Genomic DNA, 26,933 nt, shown 5'->3' with positions numbered 1-26,933 from the left:
GCTGGTGATGAGGGCTTGTGTCACAGTGTGTCTCATGTGTAGGGGTAGTCACTTGAAGACCTTATGGAGCAAGTGTAGAGTTAGGAAGCAGGCGGAGGAGCCTTTGTTGATCTGTAATTTCATGGTGCGCTTGGTATCAATGATGATTCTGAGGTTTCTGGCATGGTTGGAGGGAGTGGGTGCGGGTCCTAGTTCTGATGGCCACTAGGAGTCATTTCATGTATCGCTGCTGTTGCCAAATATCAGTACTTAAGTCTTGTCTATGTTCAGCTGCAGACAGTTGTTATTTATCCAGTCGGCGATATTTGCCATGCATTGATGGAAGTTGGTTCTGGTGGTGGTGGGGTCATCGGTGAGTGAGAGGATGAGTTGGGTGTTGTCTGCATAGGAATTTATGTTGAGACTGTGGGATTTGAGAATGTTGGCCAGCAGAGTCAGATATGCGTTGAAGAGCTTGGGGCTGAAGGATGAGCCCTGGGGGACACCTTGGGTTCAAAGATGAAAGTTGGAAGGTGGAGCCTCTGAGTACTTCTGATGAGGAAGGAAGTGATCCATCTGAGTGCACCCCCTTGGATGCCGATGTGGTGGAGTCTTTCGATCAGTGTGTGGCGGGATAACCATCAAAACTGCTGTTTTTCCTGAGTCAGGGAGGGTTTGGATGTCATCAGTGGCTGTGATCAGGGTGGTTTTGGTGCTTTGATTGCTGCGGAAGATGGATTGGGAGGTGTTGAGTAGCTGGTTCTGCTCCAAGTGTGTCATGAGTTGATTGTTGATGATCTTTTCCAGCACCTTTGCTGAGAATGGGAGCAGGAAGATTGACCAGTAGTTTTTGAGTTCGCTTGGGACGTCAGAGAATTATTTGCGTAGTGGCTCTGACTTGGGTGTGTTTATAGGCATTGGGAAATGTTGCGGTGGTGATTGAGGTGTTGATTAGGGTGGTGAGATCCTGGCCTATCATTTGGTTTTCAAGATTGAAGATGTAGTGTGGATTTGGGTCTGTTGGAGCTCCCGGTTGGATGGATTTTATGGTGGAAGTGGTGTCCTGGACAGAGAAGATGTTCAAGGTGGCTAGTGTCAGTTATGGTGGTGGCGTATCTGTCAAGGAAGTCCGTAGGTGTGGGTTGGGGGTTGAAGTTTCTGTATATGGTTGTGATCTTGTCATGGCGAGGTTGTTGCACAGCTCCTGTAAGAGTGTAAAGCTACTTTCACTGACAGCCGGGTTGGAGATCCCTTAACAATGGTGAAAAGTCCCTTGGTGTTGGTGGTGCTGGTTTTAACTTTGGATGGGTAACTACGTACCAACAGCGGAATTTGTGGAGATTTGCCTACTCCTTGCTCCATTGCAAACGCGGAGGTAGGCAAAACTCTGACTTCGTGGCAGAGCGGAGTTAGCCAGCACCTCCCAAATTATTTAAAATTTTAAAAAGAAGGCACTTCCCTGCGTGGCTGCCGCCTCCTCTGCCTAGCCTCTCTCCTTCCTCTTCCTCTCATCCTTCTTCAATGAAACCCTACATTGTACATCTTGCACGTGCGCATGCGCAAGACGTACAACGTAGGAGTTTTTCAAATAATTTGGGAGGGGGAGGGAGCAGAGCTCAACTGAGTTGTTTTCAAACTACATGGAACTCAGCGTAGAGGCACTATGCCCGCTCCGCTCACCCATAGCTGGTTTCGATGCATGCGGTAATAGCTGTCTTCCTTGTTGCCCTCAAGAGGCGGTGGTTGAGGTTGAGGGAGGTCTTGAAGACTGCTGGTGTGCCATCTCCTCTCCTACTGTTTGCTGTCTTGTTTCGCTGTTCTGAGTTCTTGGATTTTCTCTGGATGTTGCTCTTGATGGGACAATGCTGTGCAATTGGTGATGCAGGCATTGAAGTTTTTCACTCCCTGTTTGAGGTAGATGGCGGTAGCAAGGTTGGAGGTGTTGAGTGTGTTCGCCCGGCTGGTCTCTGAGATTTCATTCCACCTTTGTTGGGGGACGTCAGTCATCTTGGGGGTGGGGGGGCGGTGGCTGGAGATGCTGAAGTGGAGTTCTTGGATTTTCTCTGGATGTTGCTCTTGATGGGACAATGCTGTGCAATTGGTGATGCAGGCATTGACGTTTTTCACTCCCTGTTTGAGGTAGATGGTGGTAGCAAGGTTGGAGGTGTTGAGTGTGTTCGCCCGGCTGGTCTCTGAGATTTCATTCCACCTTTGTTGTGGGACGTCAGTCATCTTGGGGGTGGGGGGGCGGTGGCTGGAGATGCTGAAGTGGAGGATGGAGTGATCAGTCCATGTGAGTTCTGTGACATGGCTGTATTAGACGCAGTTGCTGGCGATGAAAATTGGGTTCAGCATGTGTCCTACAGTGTGTACAGGGTCGTAGACAATCTGGGTCAATCCAAGGTTGCTCATACTGTCGAAGAGGTGGGCAGTGTTTTTGTCATTGGGTTCGTCAATGTTGAAGTTTAGGTCGCCGAGGAAGTAGTCCTTGAAGCCTAAGGGAGCAATAACGTCTGTAATGGTGTTGCAGAAGCTGGACCATGGCCTGGGAGTCAGTATGCAAGGGTATCACTGATAGTTGTCTTGTCGTTCATGTGGAGCTTGAAGCTGAGCTGTTCCATGGGGGTGATGGTGTTGGTGGAGGTGGTGGTACACTGAATGGTCTCTTTGTGGATGATGGCTGTTGCTCCTCTGGGCGTGTTGGTGCAGTCGTGGTGAGTGATTTTATATCTGCCTGGGATTGCTGTAGCAATGTCTGGAGCAGATGTGGTGCTGATCCTGGTCTCAGTGAGGAAAACTATGTTGGGTTCGAGGGTGGCGATGAGGTCCCATAATTCAGTTGAATGCTTGCATAGTGAGCGTGTGTTGGGAAGGGTGCATGCAAGTTGATGTTTTTGTTCAGATGATGTCTGTGGTGTGTTCGAGGTGGGTCTGGTTGGTTGGCTGGTGTGTGTGCAGGTCCAGGTGTAGTGGCATTGAATGCAGGTGGAAAGTCCTACCATGGAGCGTGGGTTAGTGTGGTGGCAGTGTTTGTTGCGGTGTTCGGGGTGAGCATGTAGAGTTCAGTGGTAGTGTATCTATGGGGAGCGGGAGGGTCATATATCATGGTGCTAGGCACCACCCTGGTGTGGACAGGAACAGACAGGCTTGTCTGTAATGCACCAGTAGCGTGCCCTCTGCACAGTTGCACTGTGGCCTGCATTAAGTAGGTCCTGCAGTGGGCGGGGCTTCTGTTGGCAGGAGAAACAATGAGTGTGAAAACCTGGTCAGGAAATCCCCAGGGGAAAAAAACGGGCATCTGCGTTGTCACTGGATCAGTCTCCAAAAATCAAGAACTGTAGGTCACAGGCAAGTGGCAAGCTAGGTGCCCATTTGGCTACTCCCGGTATATATGAGTGATAAAACAAGGCTTATAAAGCAGTGCTAACATATCGTCTTGAAATATTAAACACATTAAAAAGTGCCCAATATCTTACTGCGTTAATATGCTCAACAGTTTCTGCAATGTGCAAATTGTGCAGCACGACAACTTTAGCCCTTTATAGTGTGTGCTTGCCCAGTGTCTTGCACTGCACGCAGCATCCAACTTTGGAAGAATTTGCTTCGAGAAGCACCCCCAGTTGCTAGCTGTAATCAGTCATATAGAAATATATGCAGACAGGTCATTGAAAAAAGTGGGGGCTCTCCGAAAGGGAACATGTGAGATGTAATTGCATCCAGATATATGACAGCAATTGACATACACCTAAAACCTGTCAATACGATTGGCTTTGTCAATAACAGTTAGTTGTTTAAGATAAATCAGTAGCAACAATGATTTGTTATAAATAATTAACATTGGAAATCTTTACATTTTGAAATGTGAGTCTGTGAATTAAATGATATTGAGGCCTATGGAAGGAGTTTTGGCCCTCAGTTTAGTGTGCTATATGTTAGATAAGTATGCCTTTTTTCTCTGCACAACTCTTCCATCCACACATCTTCAAACACCTCTCTTTCCTCTTCAGCATCCGCTTTTCAGTCTTCCCCGAATGCACTTCCTCGTATCTCCCCATGGACGTCATTTGGGAGAAGTCAGGGCTCGCAGCTGTGACCTTTAGCTTGCTCCTGGCACTTCCTTCGTAATCCCTCAGGCCAGGGGTTGCATAGGAAGTGCCAAGCGTAGCAGGGAGCAAGCTAGAGTTCACAGCTACGAGCCCTGACTACTCCCAGATGACGTCCATGCTTCTCCCTCACTTCACCACTTCCAAACTTACACTGCACTCACTCACATTTAAGCAGTTTACTTCCGTTTGCTTTTGCCTTTTAAATATGTTGACATCTGCGTACCCCCTTCTCACACATTACCACAGAATTTCAAGTGCAACTGGAATACATGACCATTGTTCTGTGTACTCTGCATAGAGGCCAACCCACTGACAGGCACTTTGCTTTGCCTTCAGCCTCAGCGTCAGAGCTCTCAATCAAAGCCTCTCATAAACACCTGGGATGGAACAAAGTATGCACTATGCAAAATTAATAAAATGCACAGACAAAATACAGAAACACAACATGATAAGATATCTAACACTCTTGGGGAATGCAAGTTTAAGTAAAACATTTGAAATAAAAGAGGAACTAAATTGCTGACATGCAGTGCATTAACTTTTTTAACATTCATTGTTCGTAAATCAATCCATGTTTTTGAACTCATTTTAAGGGCTATGAAGATAGGTCCAGTTTTATTGCCATACAGCAGATAACTGTCTTTACTATAAGCACATATTTTCCCTTTGCACTTGACTTGAATATTTGGATCATCTTTGCAAGGGAATAAAAACCCTGCTTGGCTTTTTGATCAATTTAGCGGTGGAACAAATGCAGCAGCTCCACTTCTAAAGATCTGCACCCAAGCCCTAGGGTGTCACAGCAGGGGAAGGTTAGCATCACAAGGTCTCAGCACAATATACATAACACAAGATTAGCAATATGACACTTACCATTGCAGAGGACATGATGCCAAATCACACGTGCTTGCATTCAGCCCTACCATGTGACATATGGGAAAGGGTGGGATCTGTGCCTGTGAATGATGGACATCTAGCATCACACAGGGATGTCGACTCTGATGCCCGAAGACGCTGACAGCATCACTGGTTTACAGTGGATACCACCATAGACTACAACGGCAACAAAGGGCTTTAGAAAGGTAAGCCCTGTGACATGCCTCACATTGCAGAGAGATGATTTACTGGCTAGCTTCTTTCTCTTGCTTCAGAGCAAAACAACATGGCTCCATGGGACTCTTTTTTATTCAAGCAATTTAACTCTCTCTCTTGATACAGCACACAATGTATTCTATTTATTGTCCAAAGTATGTAGGGTAATTATTTATTATGTAGAAGAAATTAAATTAAGTGCAGATGGCACAAATGTGAAGTGATGTGCAACATTTACAATGATACATATAAACTAGCTGGATGCTTACAAAATTCCATAGACACAAAGCAGTCCAAAATGTATTCACTAGTTCCTGTTATCAACTTAATTGAGTAACACACAATCTCTTCTAAAATTGTCGACGTTTCAACCCTGTATGCTATTAACAACGGACTCCTCAGAACAAAATCTCTAAGCAGTGTATATTGTTCGTGTGATGGGTTGGTCAAAACTAGTTGGTCTCTGGATCACCACTTCTAGTTGCATGGACACAGAACATCTATCACACTTCAACGGGTCATGTAGAAGTAGCGTGGAGTGTTCAACGCATCTGCATGCAACGCTTGGAAGACAAAAAAGTTACAAAGCAGCTAGATTCATAATGTCACTCGTGTTTCCAGGGCTGGTGCAGCTCCAGTCGGAATGCCTACTTGCATCACATGCCTACTGCCCTGCCCAAGCGACAACGTTAGACATGCGCAATAGCTCAGGACTGAGGGCTGCTGTGCAGAGAGTTAACCTGGTGGTAAATTTAGGAATTGCTGATCCCTGGGAAAGTTATTGTGATCATTTTGTTCCCTCCTTCCCGGCTCCTTCTTTTGTTTGTGATTACATGAGGGGGTGTCTGAGAGGTCCTCTAGGAAATGACCAATGAAACTGCCCCATATTTTATAAATGTAGGTGGCTGCTCTCGTGCAGCTGCCCCCAGCTTGGTTGTCCTGGTACTTGGCATTGAAACATAGAAAAACAGATTTTGTCAACAACCTCCACCGTGCATTGCCTAAGTAGAGGTACTAGGCATAAAGGATATCGATTCCTCTTGCTCGTTACCCAGGAGAGGTGCAGGTGCATGGATGCAGCTTACCCATCCCAACTCAATTCCATTTACCCCCTCTTGGTACAGGTGCATGGTTTTATATAATGCTTTCAGATGACCTTGGTTCAGGTGACTGTCACTGAGACTTGCTGTGCCCGATCCCTCGGTTACTCATCCCAATGAACATTTTTGTGAATGGATGTACAGCATTAGTTCAGGTGGTTCGGAGCCATACCAGAGTTTCATCATATCCACGTGATAGAAAACTGTGCGTACAATGCATCTCGCTTGGAATCATATTCATCTTCAGTTGTTGTCCTTAAAGCCTGGCAGGTATCTGGACCACATGGCGCTGCACTTGACATCTCGATATGTCTCTTTGCTGGGCTGGTGTGCAAGTTCCATGCTAAGTACTTTCTGCATAATGCATGTGCCTCAGGGACTATTGGTAGGTCCTGCACAGTGAGAGAACATATAGAGCGTGGACTGCATAATTCATGCGCATGCTAGACTTTCCCTGTTTACAGCATATAAATGAGAACTAGTTTTTCACTCTCTATCCATTTACCATGCTCTCTCCCTACTTTCTGTCTCCTCTCTATTTGTTCTGTCTCTAGACCCTCCTTCTCTCTTTCTCTGTCTTCGTCTCACTCCTCCCATTCTTTCTATCCTCTTTCTTCCAGCGTCGTCCCTTCTTCTCTTTATTTTTATCTCTGTTTATCTCTCCCCGTACCTTCTACCTGTTTCTCTCTCCCACCTTTTTCTATCCTCTCTTGTTTCCTCACAGAGGCACTCATATCTGTTGCATGTGGGGATAGGGCCCAGTGCTTGTTTGAAGTTCAATGTGATCTTCAGGGCGGGCATATAACCCACCCCTGCTCTTGGTGTCTCCAGGAGTCCCTTTGAGACTGAATAGTGCAGATGTTTTCAGGTGCGCGTACAAGACACTTTGGGACATAGTTACAAGGGGATTGTGCCACAGGAATGTCATTTTATCAATGTTATGGTGGTACAATGCCCTGCATTAAATTTACAAAGCGAAGTTAAGCCACTTTGCATAGCTTAATGCCGCTTTGTAAGTATGGTACTGTTAGACCTGGCTTTCACAGATTTTTTCCTTTGTGCCCTTTCGTTTCTGACCTGTTTGTGATGGTTTTATGACTCTGGGCACTTTACCACAGCTGATCAGTGCTAAAGTGCATATGCTCTCCCTGTAAATTGTATGTATGGATTGTTTTTTCCAGAATTGGCTGATTTGATTTATTAGCCAGTCCCTAGTACAGTGCAGTGTGTGTGCCCAAAGCTGGGAACAAGGTAGGAATATAAAGTTTAGTATGCCTGAACTCAGAATGTTAAAATGCATCTTTAGTGAGGGTGATTTTTACATTCTGTGTTTAAAAATACTACTTTTAGAATGTAGGTATTTTCTTGCTTAGCCTTCCAGTGTGCCTCGGCTAGGATGTGTATTGACTGTTTGGCTTTGGAGTGACAGGGGCTGGGGATGTGCAGTGGCTCTATAGAGTCTGGATGAGTCAGTGCCAGGCTGAATAGGCCTGGTCTGTATTTGGTGTGGTGGGAGGAGTAGCACCTGCACCTGACTAGGGCTGTTCCTGCCTTCCGCGATGATGGCTCCGCCCCCTGTGGTGTGTCTGGAGCCAGGGCTTACACTGATAATGGAGATTTTTGTGTACTTGCAAAGTGCCCCCCAGAACAGGTTCAGGCTGGGCTTGGAGCCCTGGGCCAGGAGAGAACAACGATATTTACTGTATAAAAAGAGGGGCCCAGACCCCAGACTTTTAGATCACTCCTGAACTAAGAAACCTGCCAGGAAAAAGGGCCGGGAAAGCTGGAGGAGGAGTACTGCCCCTATGCTGTGTGTTGTTGTGGTTGGCCTGCAATGGTTGCTTCTGTCTTGGGTAGGGAAAGGACTGGAATAAACTTTCATCCTCCTGCTGTTAGAGTTTTTGCCAAGGGCTTGAAGTAGAGCTTCCCTCCTGTTGGAAGTGTCAGGGATAGAAAAGACTTCAAAGATCACTTCTGGGAAATTAAGAGGAACTTTTGCCAAGGATAAGAGCTGGATAAACTGAGGAGGAATACTGCCCCTGTACTGTTTGCTCTCTGGGGTTGGCCTGCTGTGGCTACTTTCTGCCAAGGAAAGGGAAAATGACTTTGCTGTTAGCTGTGTGCCTGCTTGAGGAAGATCTCCAAAGGCTTGAAACTGACCTTCTTTCCTGTTCTGAAGTCTCAGGGGCACAAAGACTTCACCCCAGCTCCCCTGAACTCCCTTGCTGAGAGTTCTAACCATTTAAGAGGTACCTGCTGTTGTTATGGACCTCTGGAGGTTGTTTGCCGCTGGGAGCTGGAAAAGTAACTTAACTTAGAGAAGCCTGACGAATCCACATCTGTTTCTGATGCATCACCGAAGAAATCGTCGCAGCATGTGCCCACGACTCGAGAAATCACTGGATGCCGCATTGAGTGCACTGGTCTCCGATGTTCGAGATATCTGCACTGATTCCGACGCAAGGCCTGCTGTGTGGCTGCAAGAATCCAAGCATTGTCCTGGATTGGGAAATCACATCGAGATGCCAAGTCTGTTGCATCGTTGGGGGAAGGCAGTAGGAAACCGACGCATCACCTCCCCACACAGTAAGAAATCAACGCATCACCTCCTCTCCAGTAAGGAACCGACGCATCACCTCCCCCGTGCGGCAGTATTGAACTGACGCATCACCTCCCCCCGAGCAAGGAACCGACGGAGCACCTTCCCTGAGTGTAAGGAACCGATGCATCACCTTCCTTGCGGTTCTTTTTGTTTGTGTGCGTGACACATCCAAGGTACTTTGTGTGAAAATGGTAGCATCTGCAATTTGCTTTGAACTGAACTATTTCTACCATTTGAAAGTCATATTTCTATTACTGTATGTGGCTTTTTGTTATTTAGGTCTTGTTTGGTTTAGATAAAGGTTACTTATTTTTCTAAACTGGTGTAGTGTCCATTTCTAGTGTTTTCACTGTCTTACTGCATATGTTCACACATGCATCACACACTGCCTCTGAGATAAGCCTGTCTGCTCATGCCAAGATACCAAAGGGGTGAGCAGGGTCTTTTTTAGAAGTGTACCCCCTTACCCTGACTAAAATCAAGGATCTGTATTTGGACAAAGGTATCTACCTCTGCCAACTAGAGACCCCCATTTCTAACAGGTACCATTTCACGTAGGTATTTGCGTGAAAGGGGTGTGGAATGGGTGTTACTGTGGGCGTTTCACCACAACACCCAATTTTTTTTGACGCTCCAATAGATTTTCAAGGATGTGTATATCTGAGGCTGCTCCAGAAACTAACGCCGTGCAAAAGCAGGTATTATATTTGCACAAGAAGGGGAAATACTTTTATTTCTCCTTTTTTTGCTCTTTCTATGTGTGCTGCCCTTTGCACCACACATAAAAGGAGCAAAAACGCCTTTTAATGATTGTTTATGTGCATGCTTGAAGGTGTCCCTCCCTGCACATAAACAATCACTAAATAATGACGATTTGCTACTTCTATGTGTACTGTGGAATGCAGCACACATAGAATACCAAATCGGCATTATTGATTGTTTATGTGCAGGAAGGGACACCTTCCTGCACATAAAAAAGCATTCCCTGCAACGCAGGCACCCTTGCATCAAGGCGCAAGGGTGTCTGTGTTGGTGCCAGGCAGCTATTTTTAGCGCCAGCGAAAACACAGGGGTGCGACGTATTGTTGTAAATATGGTACATCCCTAAGTTTTGGAAATGGTGCAGCGCTGTAAAATTTAGCACCAAGCCATTTCCTTGTAGATAAGTCCCTTTTAGTGATCGAAATGTGTTTTATTTGAGTAACCAGATCATCACATTTGTTTGTGCAGTGCTGATCGCACTGCACTTTATGTGATTATTAGGAAGTGTGAGGGGTGGCACTGCCGTTTCTATTGCTGTTTAGAGCTGAGTTCATTGTGCTTATGTCATGGTTGTTCCAGACCTGAAACCGCACCAAGCTACCTGCCCTCACAAGCATTACTTTACACAAACTCACTAAAACAGATCTGTTCTCCTGTATCCCACCCTGATCATCAGAGGGGAAGGGGAGGAGCATCTCTACCGCAAACATTTAAAATACAACCTTGTTTATATAAGTTTGCCAGAGGACTCAATCGCACCATGGGTGTAATGCTCCACTCCAGAGCTTTAGTTTAAAAAAACTGCAGTCCTGTTTCCCTTCAGCTGATGCAATTGAATTGTAACTCAAATGAAAACAGAGATTTGTAAAAGAAAAGACCAAGACAGAACACTGCATCCTTGGTTATGTGTCGTGATCTATTGATTATATATACCATAGTAAATGGAGTTTTTTTTCTTACATGTATACTACCATTGATGAATGGACAATGATTTGGAATACATGCAAATGCCTCCAAAAACATTAGGTGTGCACAGAAGTGGTTGTGGGTGGCAGCGTGATAAATACCCTGATTCCATCTGGATATCATAGTGTGGATGTGTTATCAGGTGAGAGTGGGCAGTCGCGCCTGGCATTTCTTGCGGGTTGTGGGGCTGGCGAGAGGGTTGCAGAGGGGATTCACAGGGGTGTCGCAGAGGTGGGGAATCACGGGGAAATAAAAAACAAAAAATTAAACTTACTTTTCCATCGGTTCTCACGTCTTCTCGGCTCCCGCTCCAGCTCTCCTGGCTCTGAGAGGAACAGGAAGCAGGCAGCTATGCTCCCTCCCATAAGCCAATCACAATGCTACAAGGATTGGTCAGGACGCCGCCCAGCCAGGGGCTAATGGGGTTGCCATGTTCTCCACGCTTGCTGCTACGCCGCATGGAGAAGTGCAGAGTACACATGACTGGTTTCGGCGACCCGAGCAGCCCTTCCGCCCGCACTGCGCAAAGGAAACATAACTTTCAGTCATTACCATTTTATGTTTTAGTTTTCTCGCACTGCGAGAAAGCAGTGGAGCAGCACTCCTCTGCCCCAATGGAGGAGGCACCCCTTGAGAGAGGGCCCTTTTTTTCCTTGCTTGCACTGGGACCCATGGCCTCCTTGGAATGCCACTGGTTCCCTCAGCAGTCCCTTCTAGGGAAATCCCTCAGGGCCAGTGACATCAGCAGGCTGCAAGACTCACGCAGGTCCAATGTGGACAACATGGTAATTCACGAAGGGGTAGTCCTACCCGTGCCCACTGTTTCTCCACTCACAATACTCACCTCCACTAGTTGATCCAATTCCTTTATTCAGAGCAGGTTCCACATATTTTGGCAGGTTGTTGTCTGGCAGATGTGTCATGATAACAAGCATGGACTGCTTATGTTAGGTACCAAGTGTCGCTCGATACTACAATCTGATGGTGACTTTTCAGCGCACTGTTGTCATGACTGCCATCTTGGTCCTCGCCTTCGCAGGTCATCGCAATGACCCACAGCCCCCCAGCGGACCGTTGACACACCGCTGAGTTTGTTGGCATTCAGGGCTTCCCCGGCGTGCTCTGCATGCACGAGCGGGCGGCTACAGTCCAGCCCTGCTGGTGAAGCGACGGGGCAGCTCTGGTTTGAAAAGCCTGCACTGCGGCACGGGGGTGCCCGCCTGCTACTCAGCCCTACAGCCTGGCTCTTTCACACTGGTACTGTTGCATCGTGTCTGGTGTTTACCCCGGACAGGATCTATTGAAAACATAAGGTATTTATATTCCACATGCAAACTGTAAGACTCATTTCACTGTTGGTCTTTCCATGGCCCAAAATGGCTGGGGCCATAAACCTGGAGCAATAAATCGCCTCCTGGTCCCCCTAATGGACACGTGGCTGCACAGCATCTCGGCCAGGATTCACCAAACACAGATAAGACTGTCTCCTCCCCTCCTAGCATCTGGTCTAATTCGACCTGTCTCTGCTTAGAAAGAGAAACGAAACTGTAATTACAACAGACAGAGGACTTCCATTCTTGTCTCCCCTTCCCCTTTTTTTTGGAGGCCATCTTAGACTAGTCTTCCACCCTGGATATTATATTACTTTATCTAATGCTAGTCTCCCACCCTGATCATATCTTCATCGTATCTTCCTCCCACAGCGCGCTTCTATACCTAACCGTTCACACCCCCTCACCTACCTACACCTTCCGCTCCATTATGTTCTGGCAGTTTGATCTTTTCGTGTAGTGTTATCCCAATAACTGCCTTGTTCCCTTATGCAATTTGCACCCATCACTTTCCGTGTATCACAGTGTCTACTACCTCACACACTGGTTACCGGTCTTTGCAGTATTTTACTCCTACATTTATTTCATACGCGTTTTCTTTGTAACCTGCACACGTAACACTTTTCTGCTGTAATGCACAGACTGCTACCTCATGTATTTTTGTCGCGCACGAGTGTCACTTTTATCCTTGTAACTTAATGTGGTCCTCCAATTTGTTCCTAGTGATAAGCTCACTGACATCGCTGGGTAAAGTCTGCACCGCCCTACATGGATCCCACGGGCAAACACACCTATAAAATCACCTACCCACCCAAGCTCACCAAAAAAAAACGCCAAACGCTTCAAACACAACTTCCTGAAGGCCCACCCGGAAGTCCCCTTCGTGGACACCTACCATTCACTGATCAATGGAGCCACGAGCACCAACATCATCTTCTACACCACACGTAGAGCACAATGGAGGAAAACATTCCTCGCCTCTCTCTCTGTCTCCACCACTAGAAAATCCGCCCATGGTCTAACACTGTCCATCACACCATCCCTGCTCTTCCCAGGCAAAGCTACCATCACTATCTACAACAACGGGATCATCCTTTGTCAATCCACAGATAGGAACCTTGAACTGCTGGACAATGTGTTCCCCACCCTCAAAGATCATATCTCCAACCATCGGATCTCCTATCCGAGCCCCTCAGACTACACAACACCCCCCACCTCTAATTGCCTATCTGACTCTCCTAACCCAGCACAGCATCAGAATGTCACGCACCTCGCCCCTCCCCCCAACGCGCTTGTCACTCACCCACTCACTGTAACCACTACACACCCCTCACCCACAGGCATCGAGCACTCCTCTTCCTCCTCCTACATTCTCCACACCCACACCCCCCCCACCCACCACCTCACACCTCCTACTAGTCCCGCAGAACCCCTCACCTCCCTTAACTCATCGCCCCTTCCCCGCAGCAGTTTCATCTCTCACCCGATCTCACTATCCACGCTCAGTCCCCACTTCCCCACCCTCCCAACAAGTCTCTTAGAACACACCACCCCCTCTACCCTATCCCCTCCTCCTCTCTCCCCCTCATTCTCAGCCCCCACTTCCCTCCATGCACCCCCACCATCGCAAGCCTTTACTCATCCCCCAACTCGCCTTCACCGCCTCCCGCCAATGCCCTCACCATTACCACCAACGTCCCCCCTAGCTCACCCACACTTTTCACCCCCAAACTCCCTCACCTACCGAATTTCATACCACTCACTGATTCCGCAGAACCCTGCACTAACACTAGCGCAACCATCCCCCCCCCCTCGCCAATTCCCTACTCAATCATTCACCCTCGGCTCTCCTCCCCACCACCATCCCTAATCCCACACTGGACATGATTATCTCCACCCTCGTACAAGTCAAAGAAGATCTTCACACCATCAAAGAACTCCTCTTCGCACAGCCCAAACATTCCCGACCCACCTCTACTTCCACGCTCAACAAGCACCCCACCCGCCCCGCGCTCAAGAAACCCCCCACCCGCCCCACTGTCCCTATCACTCAACACACCCCACATTGGTTTTCTATACCTAATCGCAATAACACCAACCGCCCCCAACGCGCCCGCAATCCCTTCTCGGACCACGACATACACACCCTCCTCCGTTCTTATGCCCCAGCTCCCCTTAAGAACACAACCACCACACACCTTTCCATACCCACGATTCTCTCAAATCCCCTCAGGTCCCCCACACAAAACAATAGAAGCTCCGTCCCCAAGAACCTCAGAAAAGTCCCTCTCTCACTAGTACCCCCCACCACCCTCTTCACCCCCAGACTCAAATGCATTCTACTCAACTGCAGATCGCCCCCTAGACACTCCTCCGCCATCGCGGATCTCATCATCTCAAGGGACCTCGACCTAGCTATTCTGACCGAAACCTGGCTATCTGAATCTTCTACACCTATATTGGACATTCTGGTTCCCCCCAATTACCAAATCACTAGACTCGACAGGAACAGCAAGACGGGCGGGGGAATTGCATGCATCTCTAGGAACAACCTTGCTGTGACTAAAGTCAACGTCCCCTCACTCACCTCTTGTGAATTCTTCTGTCTCGAGATCACCAGCGGGGACAAACCTGTATGCTCCTTACATGTCATCTACCATCCACCCGGGGACAACCTCACCTTCTCCCAACAACTCATGGACACGATTTCAACCAACTCCGGCCGGCAAAACACTCAAATCTACCTGGGTGACTTCAACCTTCACTGGAATGATCAGAAAGATGCAGTGGGGAATAGTCTCAAATCTTTCCTTAATGCGCTTGACCTCACCCAAATTTGCAACAGCCCGACACATGACAAAGGATCTATCCTCGACCTTATCATCGCCAAAGAGGAATCTACCCAACTGGAGGCAATCCAACCCTGTGACTGGTCAGATCACCACATTATCACTTTCTACATAAAGGAAAAGGTTAAACTTAACCCGGCTCAACCCTACAAACCCAAGATCTGGAAAAGGGACATGAAGAAACTTAGCCCCAATTCCCTGCCTTCCCACAGCACCAGCCTCCTCCTTCCCCCCACCGGTGCTGCTGACGTGCAATCTCTGACCGATCAATACCTCAACTCTATGACCTCAATAATTAATGAAGCCGCCCCACTGCAACTGAAGAGAGCCTCTACCAAGATCTCTAACCCATGGTATGACGGCAGACTCAATGAAGATAGGCGTGCCATGCGCATGGCAGAGCGCACCTGGAGATCAGTTCCCTCGGCATTGCACCTTAAAACGCTCAAGAAAAAGAGGAACGCCTACTTCAGAAAAATCAAGCGCTCGAAAACAGACTTCTTCAGCCTCCAGCTTGACCAAGCAAAAAATCGTCCAAGAAAACTGTTTGAACTAGTCAAAACTCAAACCAAGGAACAACCTCTTCAATCTAATAGCACAACAAGTAATATACCATCCTGTGAAGACTTTTCTGCTTTCTTCAAGCAAAAAACTGATAATATAAAAAGCGAACTCCTCAATAATGTAAACCGATATTCTAGCCACATCAGCAGAACCACCACTCAACCTAAAAATAACGCGGCATGGTCGTCCTTCGACACCTACTCAGAGGAATCAATTAACAAACTGCTCGGCACCCTGAAACCCTCTAATCACCTCACAGACCCCTTACCTGCTAATGTGTAAAAGACTTCATCCCCCTGCTCCTCCCTCTCTGGACTAAAATCATTAACAGTTCCCTACAACAAGGGCTCATCCCCGACTCCCTCAAGGTAGGACAAGTCTCGCCTATACTCAAGAAACCTACAGCTGATCCGCACGACCTAAACAATTACCGCCCTATCACCAATATCCCCACCTTGGCCAAACTGCTGGAAAAATGCGTACAACTCCAACTGACAAAACACATTGATCAGTTTGACCTCCTCAACCCTCATCAATCAGGCTTCCGAGCAAGACATAGTACGGAAACGGCTATGACGCACATAATTGATGATGCCCTCCTATTCCTTGATCACAATGACTCTTGCCTTCTCATCCTACTTGATCTCTCCTCGGCATTTGACACCGTCAAACAAGAGAACCTACTCGAACTGTTAAACACCAGAATGGGTCTATCTGGGACTGTTCTCAAATGGTTCACTTCCTTCTTACATAATCGGTCTCAGAAGTTTAAGATCAACAACATGCTGTCCTCAGCTGTACCCGTAACATTAGGCGTCCCACAAGGATCTTCCCTATCCCTCACTTTGTTCAATCTAGTCATGGAACCACTCACCACCTTGCTCCAAGCATCTAATGTGCACTTCCATATGTACGCTGATGACACTCAACTCTACCTCAAACTAGAATCCCCGGATGACATCAAACTTCTGAACTCCACGCTCAGAAACACCCAATCTTGGTTGGCCGATAATCACCTCAAACTGAATGCGCAGAAAACTGAGTTCCTTCTGATCTCACCGCCTGCGAAAATCTCCACCACCCAATCTTGGCTCAAGCACCTAACCGCACTCAACATCCAACCCACCATCGTGGACTCAGCGAAATGCTTAGGCATCACACTTGACACCAATCTCAACATGCAGCAGCATATCAGTAAAGCAACTAAGGGAGCTAATTTCCAAATCAACACTCTGAGGAAACTTAAACCCTTCTTCCCAGCTAAGGACTTCCAAACTGCAGTACAAGCCCTAGTCATCCCACGCATAGATTACGGAATTGTGGCTCTCAGCGGACTCCTCCTATCTACAACTGCACCACTAAGAGCCTCCCTGAACGCTGCTGCGAGACTGATCACTGGATCAAGAAAACACTCGCATATCTCCCCTGATTTCAGATCCTTGAACTGGCTGCCTTTTGAAGCCAGAATACAGATGAAAATTGCCTGCATGACACACATGGCTGTACACCACAAGTCACCCAACTACCTCACCCAAAAGCTGTCTGTATCAGGAGGCTCGAGATCAAACAGAAGCTCAAAAAATCTCCTCCTGAAACCTCGCAGATTCCGGAAGGAGAAAACATACAAATGATCCTTCTCAGGAATGGCACCTAGGATTTGGAACTCACTACCTCCCGAAACGAGGCTGATCTCCTCCTCGGCATGTTTTAAGAAAGAAGTTAAAGCCATCCTAATGGCTAAATTCACTTGAACTCTATTTTGTTCTGAGCTAAGACTATATAACGTCTCTTTATTAGTTGTTTACTCTATTATCTACATGTTGACTTTTTTACTTTATTATCTATTTGTTTTATGCTTTTATCGGATTGCGATCTTATTGTGTTACACACATTTTACCTACTACTGTTATTGTACTAAAGTCTGCTCAATCACCCCCTTGTTTCCCTTACCCCTTCCCGCTGTAAAGCGCTCTGATATCTGCAAGGATCTTGTTCGCGCTATATAAAACTTTGAAAATAAATAAAATAAATAAATAAGTAGGGGTCAGGCAGAAGCTCTCTGCTAAAGATTCTTCAGTGCACTACTGCCAGTCACTCCCTGGTTTCTCAATGTACTGATAAATACTGCCTACCCCTCTGGGATACTCATAATGGAATCTTTGGCATAAAATAATAAATAATATTTAAATATCTCAGCAGGAAGAAAAACACCCGATTATTTATAGCATTGCCAAAGAGCCTACTTTGTTCCAATAGAGCCAGCACAAGTGTCTCCAATATGATGCCAAATATGTATTGAAATGTAAATGTATTGAGAAGTTTAAAGAGTACTCTGTCGTGATACTCCAGTCACTTATTGAAGCCAGAAGCTCAGTTCACATTATAATTGCTCCTAATAATCATCAACAGAAGTGCAGAGCCACCGTGCACTGTAGTATACATGCAATCAGGGCCGCCATTAGCGCTGGGGCCACTCAGTGCAACACTTTATGTGGGGCTCCATCCCCACAAAAACCCTTCTACTCTACTAATGCTCTCACTGCCACTCTCCACCAGTGCTCTTCATCTCTCCATAGACCCTCTCTCATATGCATTTCATTTGTTTTTTAGCGCTACTCATACCAGCGTAGGGTGTCAGAGCACTTTACATCATACACACATTACGCAGAGCCAATGAATCATATGTGTTTAAATCAGTCTATAAGAAATGTTACATAAGACAATGAGGATTGCACGGTGTAGGAGTCACATGTCATCCATATTAGTAGGCAGGATAATTTCTGTGTTTTTGATCTGGAGATGCACAAACTCAGGATTTAAAACATACCGCAGTAGTCCGCTTTACTCATAAGAATGTACGCTACCCAAATGAACCCTTTTTTAGCAATATTAGGATAACAAACGGCTGGGAAAAAGCATCACAATCTAACCAACACCATTCACATTGCATGCAGCTCTTTGATCGCTCATTGTTCATCGCTCACTGTGAAATAATTAGGGTTGTAACTTATGAACTGCAAGTAACAAAAGGATCTCTGTGACAAAAACAGTAACCTACCGAGCGATCCACATAAAATACAGTTCTGTGATTTCCTTTGTACATGTTATTTGCAGCAGGCATATAACCCTCTGCACTTCTTTATCATGAGTGGAAACGGCCACTAGACAAAAGTTCTTGGTCTAGTAGGAACATTAATCACTAGACTTATTTTTATTGTTGCCTGAAAACTGTTGGACACAATGAGCTCTGCAGCAGATGCTTTTTAAACCAGTGTTATTTCTAAACATTTCGCCCCCGGCGGTGAGGGCCAGGTGCGGTTGCACCGGTTGCACCTCCCTAGAGCCGGCCCTGCATGCAATGACCCTGCATTTGCAAAGCATAGGAAGTGTGCCTTCACTAAAATGATTAAAGTGAGAAAGAATGAAGAGAGGGACGCAATTGCATAGCAGAAATGCCATCTCTTCGTGATTCGGAAGTTACTGATTTCTCAACGATGGAGTCATCACTGGATGAGGCATACAGATAGTTACCATCAGTCTTTGGGATTCACCAAGTACCATGTATATAATTTCATAGTGGACGCAGGAGTTGGGCGAAGAGAAGCTTGAGATGGAGCTTGTTTTCAGTGATGTCGAATTGTATTTTTGCAACTACAAGTGTGACATTAATTAAAACAAGCAATGCAATGGTTTCGCCTTTGGAAAAGTTAGAGCTATTGGCATTGCTCATGACATTTCTTTTTTTTTTTGTTTACTTATAAATAAATGGCATTGTTATTTACATTGCCAAAAGCTCTCTCAGCCCACACAGCTTGCTCAGCTCTCACAGCCCACACATCCCACACAGCCCACACAGCTCTCACAGCCCACACAGCTCTCACAGCCCACACAGCCCACACAGCCCACACAGCTCGCCCACACAGCCCACACAGCTCTCACAGCCCACACAGCTCTCACAGCCCACACAGCTCTCACAGCCCACACAGCTCTCACAGTCCACACAGCTCTCACAGTCCACACAGCTCTCACAGTCCACACAGCCCACACAGCTCTCACAGTCCACACAGCTCTCACAGTCCACACAGCTCTCACAGTCCACACAGCTCTCACAGCCACACAGCTCTCACAGTCCACACAGCTCTCACAGCCCACACAGCTCTCACAGCCCACACAGCTCTCACAGCCCACGCAGCTCTCACAGCCCACAATGCAGCAATCCCATAACACTACACATGCCTTCACAACACACCAATTAAAGAAAACTCACAATCTAAGACGGTTTGTATTGTTCACAAGTCATTCCATGGAAACAACACTGGATATTTAACTTAAGTCTTCATCAACCACAAACCAACAAGGCACCAATGATTAACAATTAAAAGAGGGTTGTTGTCCTGGGCAAATCCAGTGGGTAAAGCTCATTCCTGTGCCAGAAACCAATACCTGAATGGTTTGGAGGACTGAATAAAGGGTCGCAGTCGTGCCTGATTTAGCAGGAACAAGTTCCATACCCTATGTCAACGAGCTGTGCCAGGTGAAGTAGATTTCTGACCAGATGTTTGCTTTCCCTAGGGAATCCAGTGGGGTGAATTAGGACAGACAGCTAGTGAGTGATGCCTCTGTGGGTTTGAGGTCGAGATCTACAGGATTGCTTCTCTCACTGAGCACCCCTACCCACGGGATGTGGAAGGGGAGAGTTCACCTCACTCATTTGTTTCTATACTTTATGTTTAATGCTCCAAGACTACAGATGCCCCAACCTTCCAGACCGGGAATTTCCTAGGACAAATCTTGAGTCTCAGGGACGCGACCCCTATCTAAAAGTGAAAAGAGGTTTTCTCTGGGTCAGTCATATTTCTTCTCAATAACATTGCTGTATGTCGCCCATTGGTCCCATTAATAACCACACTTAGGAACGCGTTGTGCAGGTTGAGACACAAGTGCATATTTTGTATTGTAAAAGTGAACGGCACATACACCTCACCTGTTGGGCCTTAGTGTCACGGCTTGGATCACAGACTCACTGTTAGACAGTCTCAAACCACTCCTATACATAGAAATAACCTTCGCATTAGTGAGTTAAACGGTCATCACTGATATATGTTGTGATCTGCAGATCTCGAGTTTGAATCCCAACAGGGCCAAGTTGGCAATCCTTCCTACCGAGGCTGATAAATTGAGTAGAATTAATTTGGAAACCGGTAGCACCTAATAATTACTTCTTTTAGAAAGGGCATGAGAATGGACTCAATAGGCCTACATTAAAAAATATTGTGCAATATGGTTAATAAAGCTTAAGCTTTTGTTCCAAAGCTCTCAAATCTTTCTCGTTCCTTGAGAATTCTGAGATTAAATGTTTTGAGGGCTGCGCGTAGCATATTTATGCGTCCAGAGCGCAGTAGTCCACTTTTACAGAGGCCCACCACAATCACCTGCAAACGCCAGTTAGGCTTAACCCAACCTTACCAGGTATGAGTATGAGCTACTTGGCCTAGTTAATCACTGGGAGATAATAAATATATTCATTGTGTGCCGCTATCTTGACACCTTCTCAATGTAGAATCATATTTAAGGATTGCGGCAATACGGATGTGTCATATCCTCTCCATGTGTGTGTCGTATCTATTTCAACTTTCTGCACTGATCACACCTGTGGCCGACATCTCTCGGGGTTGTCATAAGGATTTTCTGATACTAGACGACTGCCTCTGACAGGCCAGGTGGGTTGAGGCAGCGTCACTCACAGGAAAGGCCAGGGCAACTCACGCGTTGGGAAAATTCTGGATTTCACTATAGCTCGTGACATGTGAGTGGTCTTCCAAGGTCCTGCTGCTTGTTCAGAGTTACAGACCCCTGAGACATTTCTCAGCGACACATAAGGCCACCTCGCCTCACAAAAGTGAGATGCAAGGGTCTTACAACAAAAGTTTACATTTCCATAAACAAGTACACATCCCAGGTTTGAGTCTTGTTGATTAAACTCAATAGATCCCGTTAAGGTGTCAGAGGGACCGGCTGTGGTCCAATTTCTGAGACCAGAGAGGCTGGCAAAGAAGTGCCCCACAATGCACTGCGAGGTCCCCTCCCAACCTTACCTCCTCGGATCCTCGTGAGGGTGTGGTATATAAATAAATAATACCGGATCTAGGTTTGACTAGGCATAGCAATAACAGATAGCTCAATAAATAAGAGTCAAGATTCGAGGTAGTAGGAGTTTGCAGGTTTAATACAGCAACAGGACAACCTGCACAGGAATAGGATGGCAGCGCTTGACAGGGGGGCCCCGACAGCTGCCGGGCAGGATCTGGGATGAGCGCGCTCTGGGGAAAGGACTGGCGTAACATTTAATAACAATACACAAGCATATATAGTAAAACAGTTGCATTACAGTACATATGATAGGCAGAGCAGTGGGTGTGGTCAATAGCAGTCGCGAAAGATAAGGGTGAAAATGGGTGTAACAGGGGCGTATACATAGACATGTGATGCAAACGTAACAGAATATGTCATAAATGGGGCGGAAACATGGAGGGGGCTACCTAAGGAGCCGGGACCTCTAACCTAGTGGTGCGTGCAAACTGACAATGACGTGTTACTAGGAGAAGCTGGGGGCTATGAACTCTGTGCTAGGAGCAGAGACTGAAGTCTGGAGAGTCAGGGCGACATGTACCTAAACAGTATCTAGTATCTGATGTTTAGAGAACATGTTGATATAAACTAGAAGTCAGGAGGGGAAAGGCTAACGGACTCCAAGACTGGAGCATGCATTATTCTACATGTAGTGCGTGATGAAGAATATTAAATGACCATTAAATGCAGTATTTCTCTTACATGGAGACGTAAAGGCTAGACAATGAAGGAAACTATTGATGCGATTCAGTAGCTTAGGAATGCAGAGAAGGAGGGCTGGACTGATAACTAGAATCATAACATACTCTTGGCAGACTCAGAGGCAGAGCCAGGCTGAGCCGGGCACTGCGAGGCAGGAAGTAAGTGAAGGGTCGAGGATACAGGTGGGGGCTGTATCGCTCCTCAGCGAGGACTCAGAAGACAGGAGCTGAATCTGGTGTCCGGGCCCTTTTGAGGCCTAGAAACGGGGACTTTACAATGAAATAACGTGCATACTGAGAAACGTGGCAACGTGACTTTACATAGGCCTGATATTCGTAGTATTCACGAGAACTGGAAACTGACATACTAGAGATGGACACAACTGTATTGCGTCTTTAATCGAACATGGGGAATACATATGCATATTAATCATGCACACATAACATATGATGGAGGACGCGTAGGGACACAGAACATGGCAAAATTTACTTTTCCACATTCCCTCCTTGTCACTACGTTTCCATCAGGAAACATCAATATTCATGATACCATCTATCACTTCATACAGTATCATTTGCTCGTTTCGAATTTTCCTGGAACGGGATCTAGAACGAGACTTGGGACTAGGAATATAAGAGGTAGCACAAATGCCGCAAATCGCAAGGCCACATTGTATACAGAGGCAGCAGCTGAATATGATCGCTACTGCAATACCTAGAAAGGACATTACTTTCCATCCCCAGGCGGAAATTATATTCCAGAACCAACCGGACCATGTCCAGGTGCCTGGATCTTGGTGTAACAGATGGGCAATTTTATGGAGTCTGGTTATAGCTGAATAAACAGACGGTGCGTTATTAGGAATGAAAATGCAGCAACTAGATCCGATGACTCTACATGCCCCGCCCCTATCGGCCAGGATGACGTCAAGGACGAGACGATTTTGGAGCACGACAAATCTCATAGCAGATTGCTCTTCAGTTAAATTACCTAGGGCAGAGGCAGTCTCATTCACTACGGCTTCAAGGGTTCTGGTTAACCTACGGATTAGCTTACTGTTCTGGATAGGTCCTATAAAGAAGAAGAAACCTCTATTGAAATCTGTATATTGTTCTAGAGCAGTTTCAGTATAATCGACAATCGGGGACTCCCTTCTATGTCTAATGTGTACTAGACGTGTGTTTCTGTGATAATCAGATGGGGCTAGGAAAACTGGTGGCAGTAGGAAGGCAATGTAACATGTTCCCTCCCAATCGAGGGGCAGACGAACATATGCGGTTTGACCACAAATAAAATAAGAATGACGTGAAGCTTTGAAAATAGATTTCCCACTGTCACTATACTTGACAATAGTAGTACAATCACTATGTCCTACATGTACGGAACCATTATTTCGGACACATAATTCACCTTTGACTGGTAGTACTGAAATAGCAGGTAAGTCTGGAGTAGTATCAGACTGAACATTCAGGACCATAAAACTCGAAGAATAATTACCTAAATTGTAAACTTCGTTTTCGAGATCTAACCCTGTTCTGTGGGGAAGACCTTGCTTGTCTGGAAAACATGTACTGTTAAGAAAAAACATATCTGTTGAGGATGACGTTAACGTGGACCATGCTCCACACGAACCATTATGTGAAAATGGATAAGGAAAGAGTGGCAGAACTCCCTTCGGTGTCTGGAAAGGGGGGAGTCGACCACACACACAACAATTTGTGGCATTGCTGGTCTGGTGTGAATAATGTAACATGCGGATAAAAGAATTGTTACGCATAGCGAGGCGATAAGAGAGTTCATGAGGAGGCAGATCACTAAACGTGTGCTCTACTGTAACATTGGCAGACTTATTTACATGAGAAACTGGAAAATACAGATAAAACGCATAACTGGTGCAGGAAATCATAATACTGAGAAATAATATGAAACTTAGGAAAACGATACATCGGATTGAGTTTTGACTAACTCTCTCACTATGGGGGTCTATTTTATACATGTCAGAAACCGGTCTAACCGTTTCACCTAGGGGAGGACTTAGACAATCAAACTGGCTGACTTATTTTACTAGACCTTAACTTTTTCTTATACTCCTGTTGCGGAGTTGTCTCTAACAGGGAAGGGTTCGTAGCAATGTCTTTTGCGGGACAGTCCTTAAGAATAGTACTTTGGCAGTCCTTTAAATGCTCGGAAATGTTCTTTGAAACTGGCTTCAATCCATAAAATTTCTTGATGTGCGAAAGATGCACCCAGCCTTTTCGTCCCTCCAACTTCACGGCTGTACGGGTGGCCAAGAGGACCTGGCGGGGCTCCTTCCAGCGAGGCTCCAGCGGACTTGAACGATCGAAATTTCGCACTAGGACCATGGATCCGGGAATGATTTCATGCGGTGCCACCTCGGTATTGTCTGGAAATGCGGCGGCAACCTGTGAACGACAAGAGTTGAGGGCAGACATCAAGGAAGCTAGGTAATCTGTCAGCATATTACTTGAAACATCGGTAATACTTCGGGGTCTAGGTGTACCCCACATGTTAGGGGGGCGGCCGAATACGACCTCATACGGGGACAGACCTGATCTGGAATGTGCGACCATGCGCATGTAAAACAAAGCAACTGGCAGAGCTACTAGCCAGTCCACACCTTTCTCTTGACAAACTTTTGCAATTCGGATTTTCAGGGTCTGGTTATGTCTCTCTACGAGACCGGCTGCTTCTGGATGGCGTACACAATGAAACTTCCACTGGTACCCTAACAATAGGGAAACGTGCTTCATCAACTCAGATGAGAATGGCTGGCCGTTATCAGAATATACGACTCTAGGGAGTCCGTAACGGGGGAAGAATTCACGAACCAACTGCTTGGCAGTGGTCGCGGCTGTGTAATCTGGAACTGGATATGCTTCTGTCCACCTGGACAAAGCGCATACAACTACAAGAACATACTTGAAACCTCGACATCGCTCCATCTGAATGTAATCCATCTGGAGGACTTCAAAAGGGTGGTCAGGGGGCTGGAATCCACCTTGTTCCACCGGGACACTTTTACCTGGATTGAACTGGCAACATATCATACAGGTACGGACTTTCTGCTTGGCTGCAGCTCGTAAATGCTTGTTGAACCAAATGTTCTGGATACTATCTAACATAGCTTTTTCTCCTAAATGTGCTGGACTATGTGCGGTATTGATAATGACTTGAACCATAGAGTCGGGGAGAAACCATGTGGTTCTACCCTTCGTTAACCATCCTTGATCTGTCTGGACCCCTCCTTGTTCGGACCATTTCTTGATTTCATCGGGAGTAGCATGTAACTGGATATCTATGACATCTTGAGTAGGGTCTTTAACTGTCATACAGGTAGTCGGATCTGGAGTATGTGTCTGTGTTGGCTTAACTGAAATGTCTGGAGCCTGTGCTATAAGCTTGGCTGTGCGATCTGCTAGATCATTACCTTGAGAAATAATGTCAGTAACTTTCGTATGTGCTTTGCACTTCATGATAGCAATAGATGTCGGTAAATGTATAGCATCTAACAGAGCCTGAATAAGGAGACCATGCTGAATCTTGGTTCCATGAGAAGTCATGAAACCTCTCTCCTGCCAGAGCACTCCAAAGTCGTGTACGACTCCAAATGCGTAACGTGAATCTGTGTAAACATTAACTTTCAGGTTCTTGGCGTGTATGCAGGCTTGAGTCAGAGCAACTAGCTCTGCTGCTTGAGCAGACAGGGTGTCAATACGGTGTGTTTCAATAACTTCAGTGTCAGTAGTCACTGCATACGCGGCTACTAGTTCTCCTGTACTTGTTCTCATACATGAACCATCCACATAAAGTGTCAGGTCGGGATCTGGTAATGGAATATCTGTCAGATCTTGTCTTGGTTTTGTCGTAATGTTGACTACTTCCACACAGTCGTGTGTGGCAGAATTCGAAGTAACTGATGGTAACAGTGTAGCAGGATTTAGAACGTTGCAGCGTCTGATTTCTATGTGTGGCTGGAACAGTGTCAATTCATAACCTGTTAAACGTGCAATCGTCAAGTGCTGAGTTTGTGTTCGGTTTAAAAGAACTTCCACGGAGTGTGGGACTTGTACTGTCAAGGAATGTCCTAATACTATGGAATCACTTTGTCTGATAGCTAGTGCTGTGGCTGCAACTGACTTGAGGCACGCAGGCAGAGCCTGGGCTACAGGATCTAATGTGCTCGAAAAATAAGCACAGGGCTTGTATTGTCCTGCTTGATCTTGTGTGAGAACAGATAATGCTGTACCTTCGCGTTCAGTGACAAAAAGTGTAAAAGGCTTACTGTAGTTCGGTGTTGCTAGAACTGGAGCTTGACATAAAGCTTTCTTTAACTCATTGAAACTAAGTGTATGTTCAGATGTCCAAGGGAGAACAGTCGATACGGCTGCCTCCTGTGTCGTTAACTGTATCAGTGGTTTAGCTAGAAATGCATACTGAGGAATCCATTGTCTACAATAAGAAGTAAGGCCGATAAAAGCACGTACCTCCTTCTGGGTCTTGGGCTGAGGAAGACTCGCTATTAACTGGATACGGTCTGGTGTCAACTGCCTACCCCTCTTGGACAGTAAGTGGCCTAAATAGATCACTTGCTGGACACAGAATTGAAGCTTAGAAGGGGACACCTTGTGTCCCATCTCGGCTAGGAAATACAAGACTGTAAGGGATGCTCGCTCGCAAGCACGTTCAGAACGGGCTGTGATCAGTAGATCATCGACATACTGGAGTAGGGC

The 26,933-nt window shown here is 46.3% G+C and overlaps 1 protein-coding gene across 2 annotated transcripts in view; it reads left to right on the top strand.

The window, feature by feature from the left end:
• The window catches only part of PTPN5 (protein tyrosine phosphatase non-receptor type 5), a 588,489-nt gene that overhangs the window by 347,136 nt on the left and 214,420 nt on the right, over nucleotides 1-26,933 (top strand). The window lies entirely within an intron of this gene.

This window comes from Lissotriton helveticus, chromosome 3_1 (assembly GCF_964261635.1).
Source record: "Lissotriton helveticus chromosome 3_1, aLisHel1.1, whole genome shotgun sequence".
NCBI lineage: Eukaryota > Metazoa > Chordata > Amphibia > Caudata > Salamandridae > Lissotriton > Lissotriton helveticus.
Note: the sequence above shows the minus strand (reverse complement) of the source record. Positions and strands in the feature narration are given on the sequence as shown.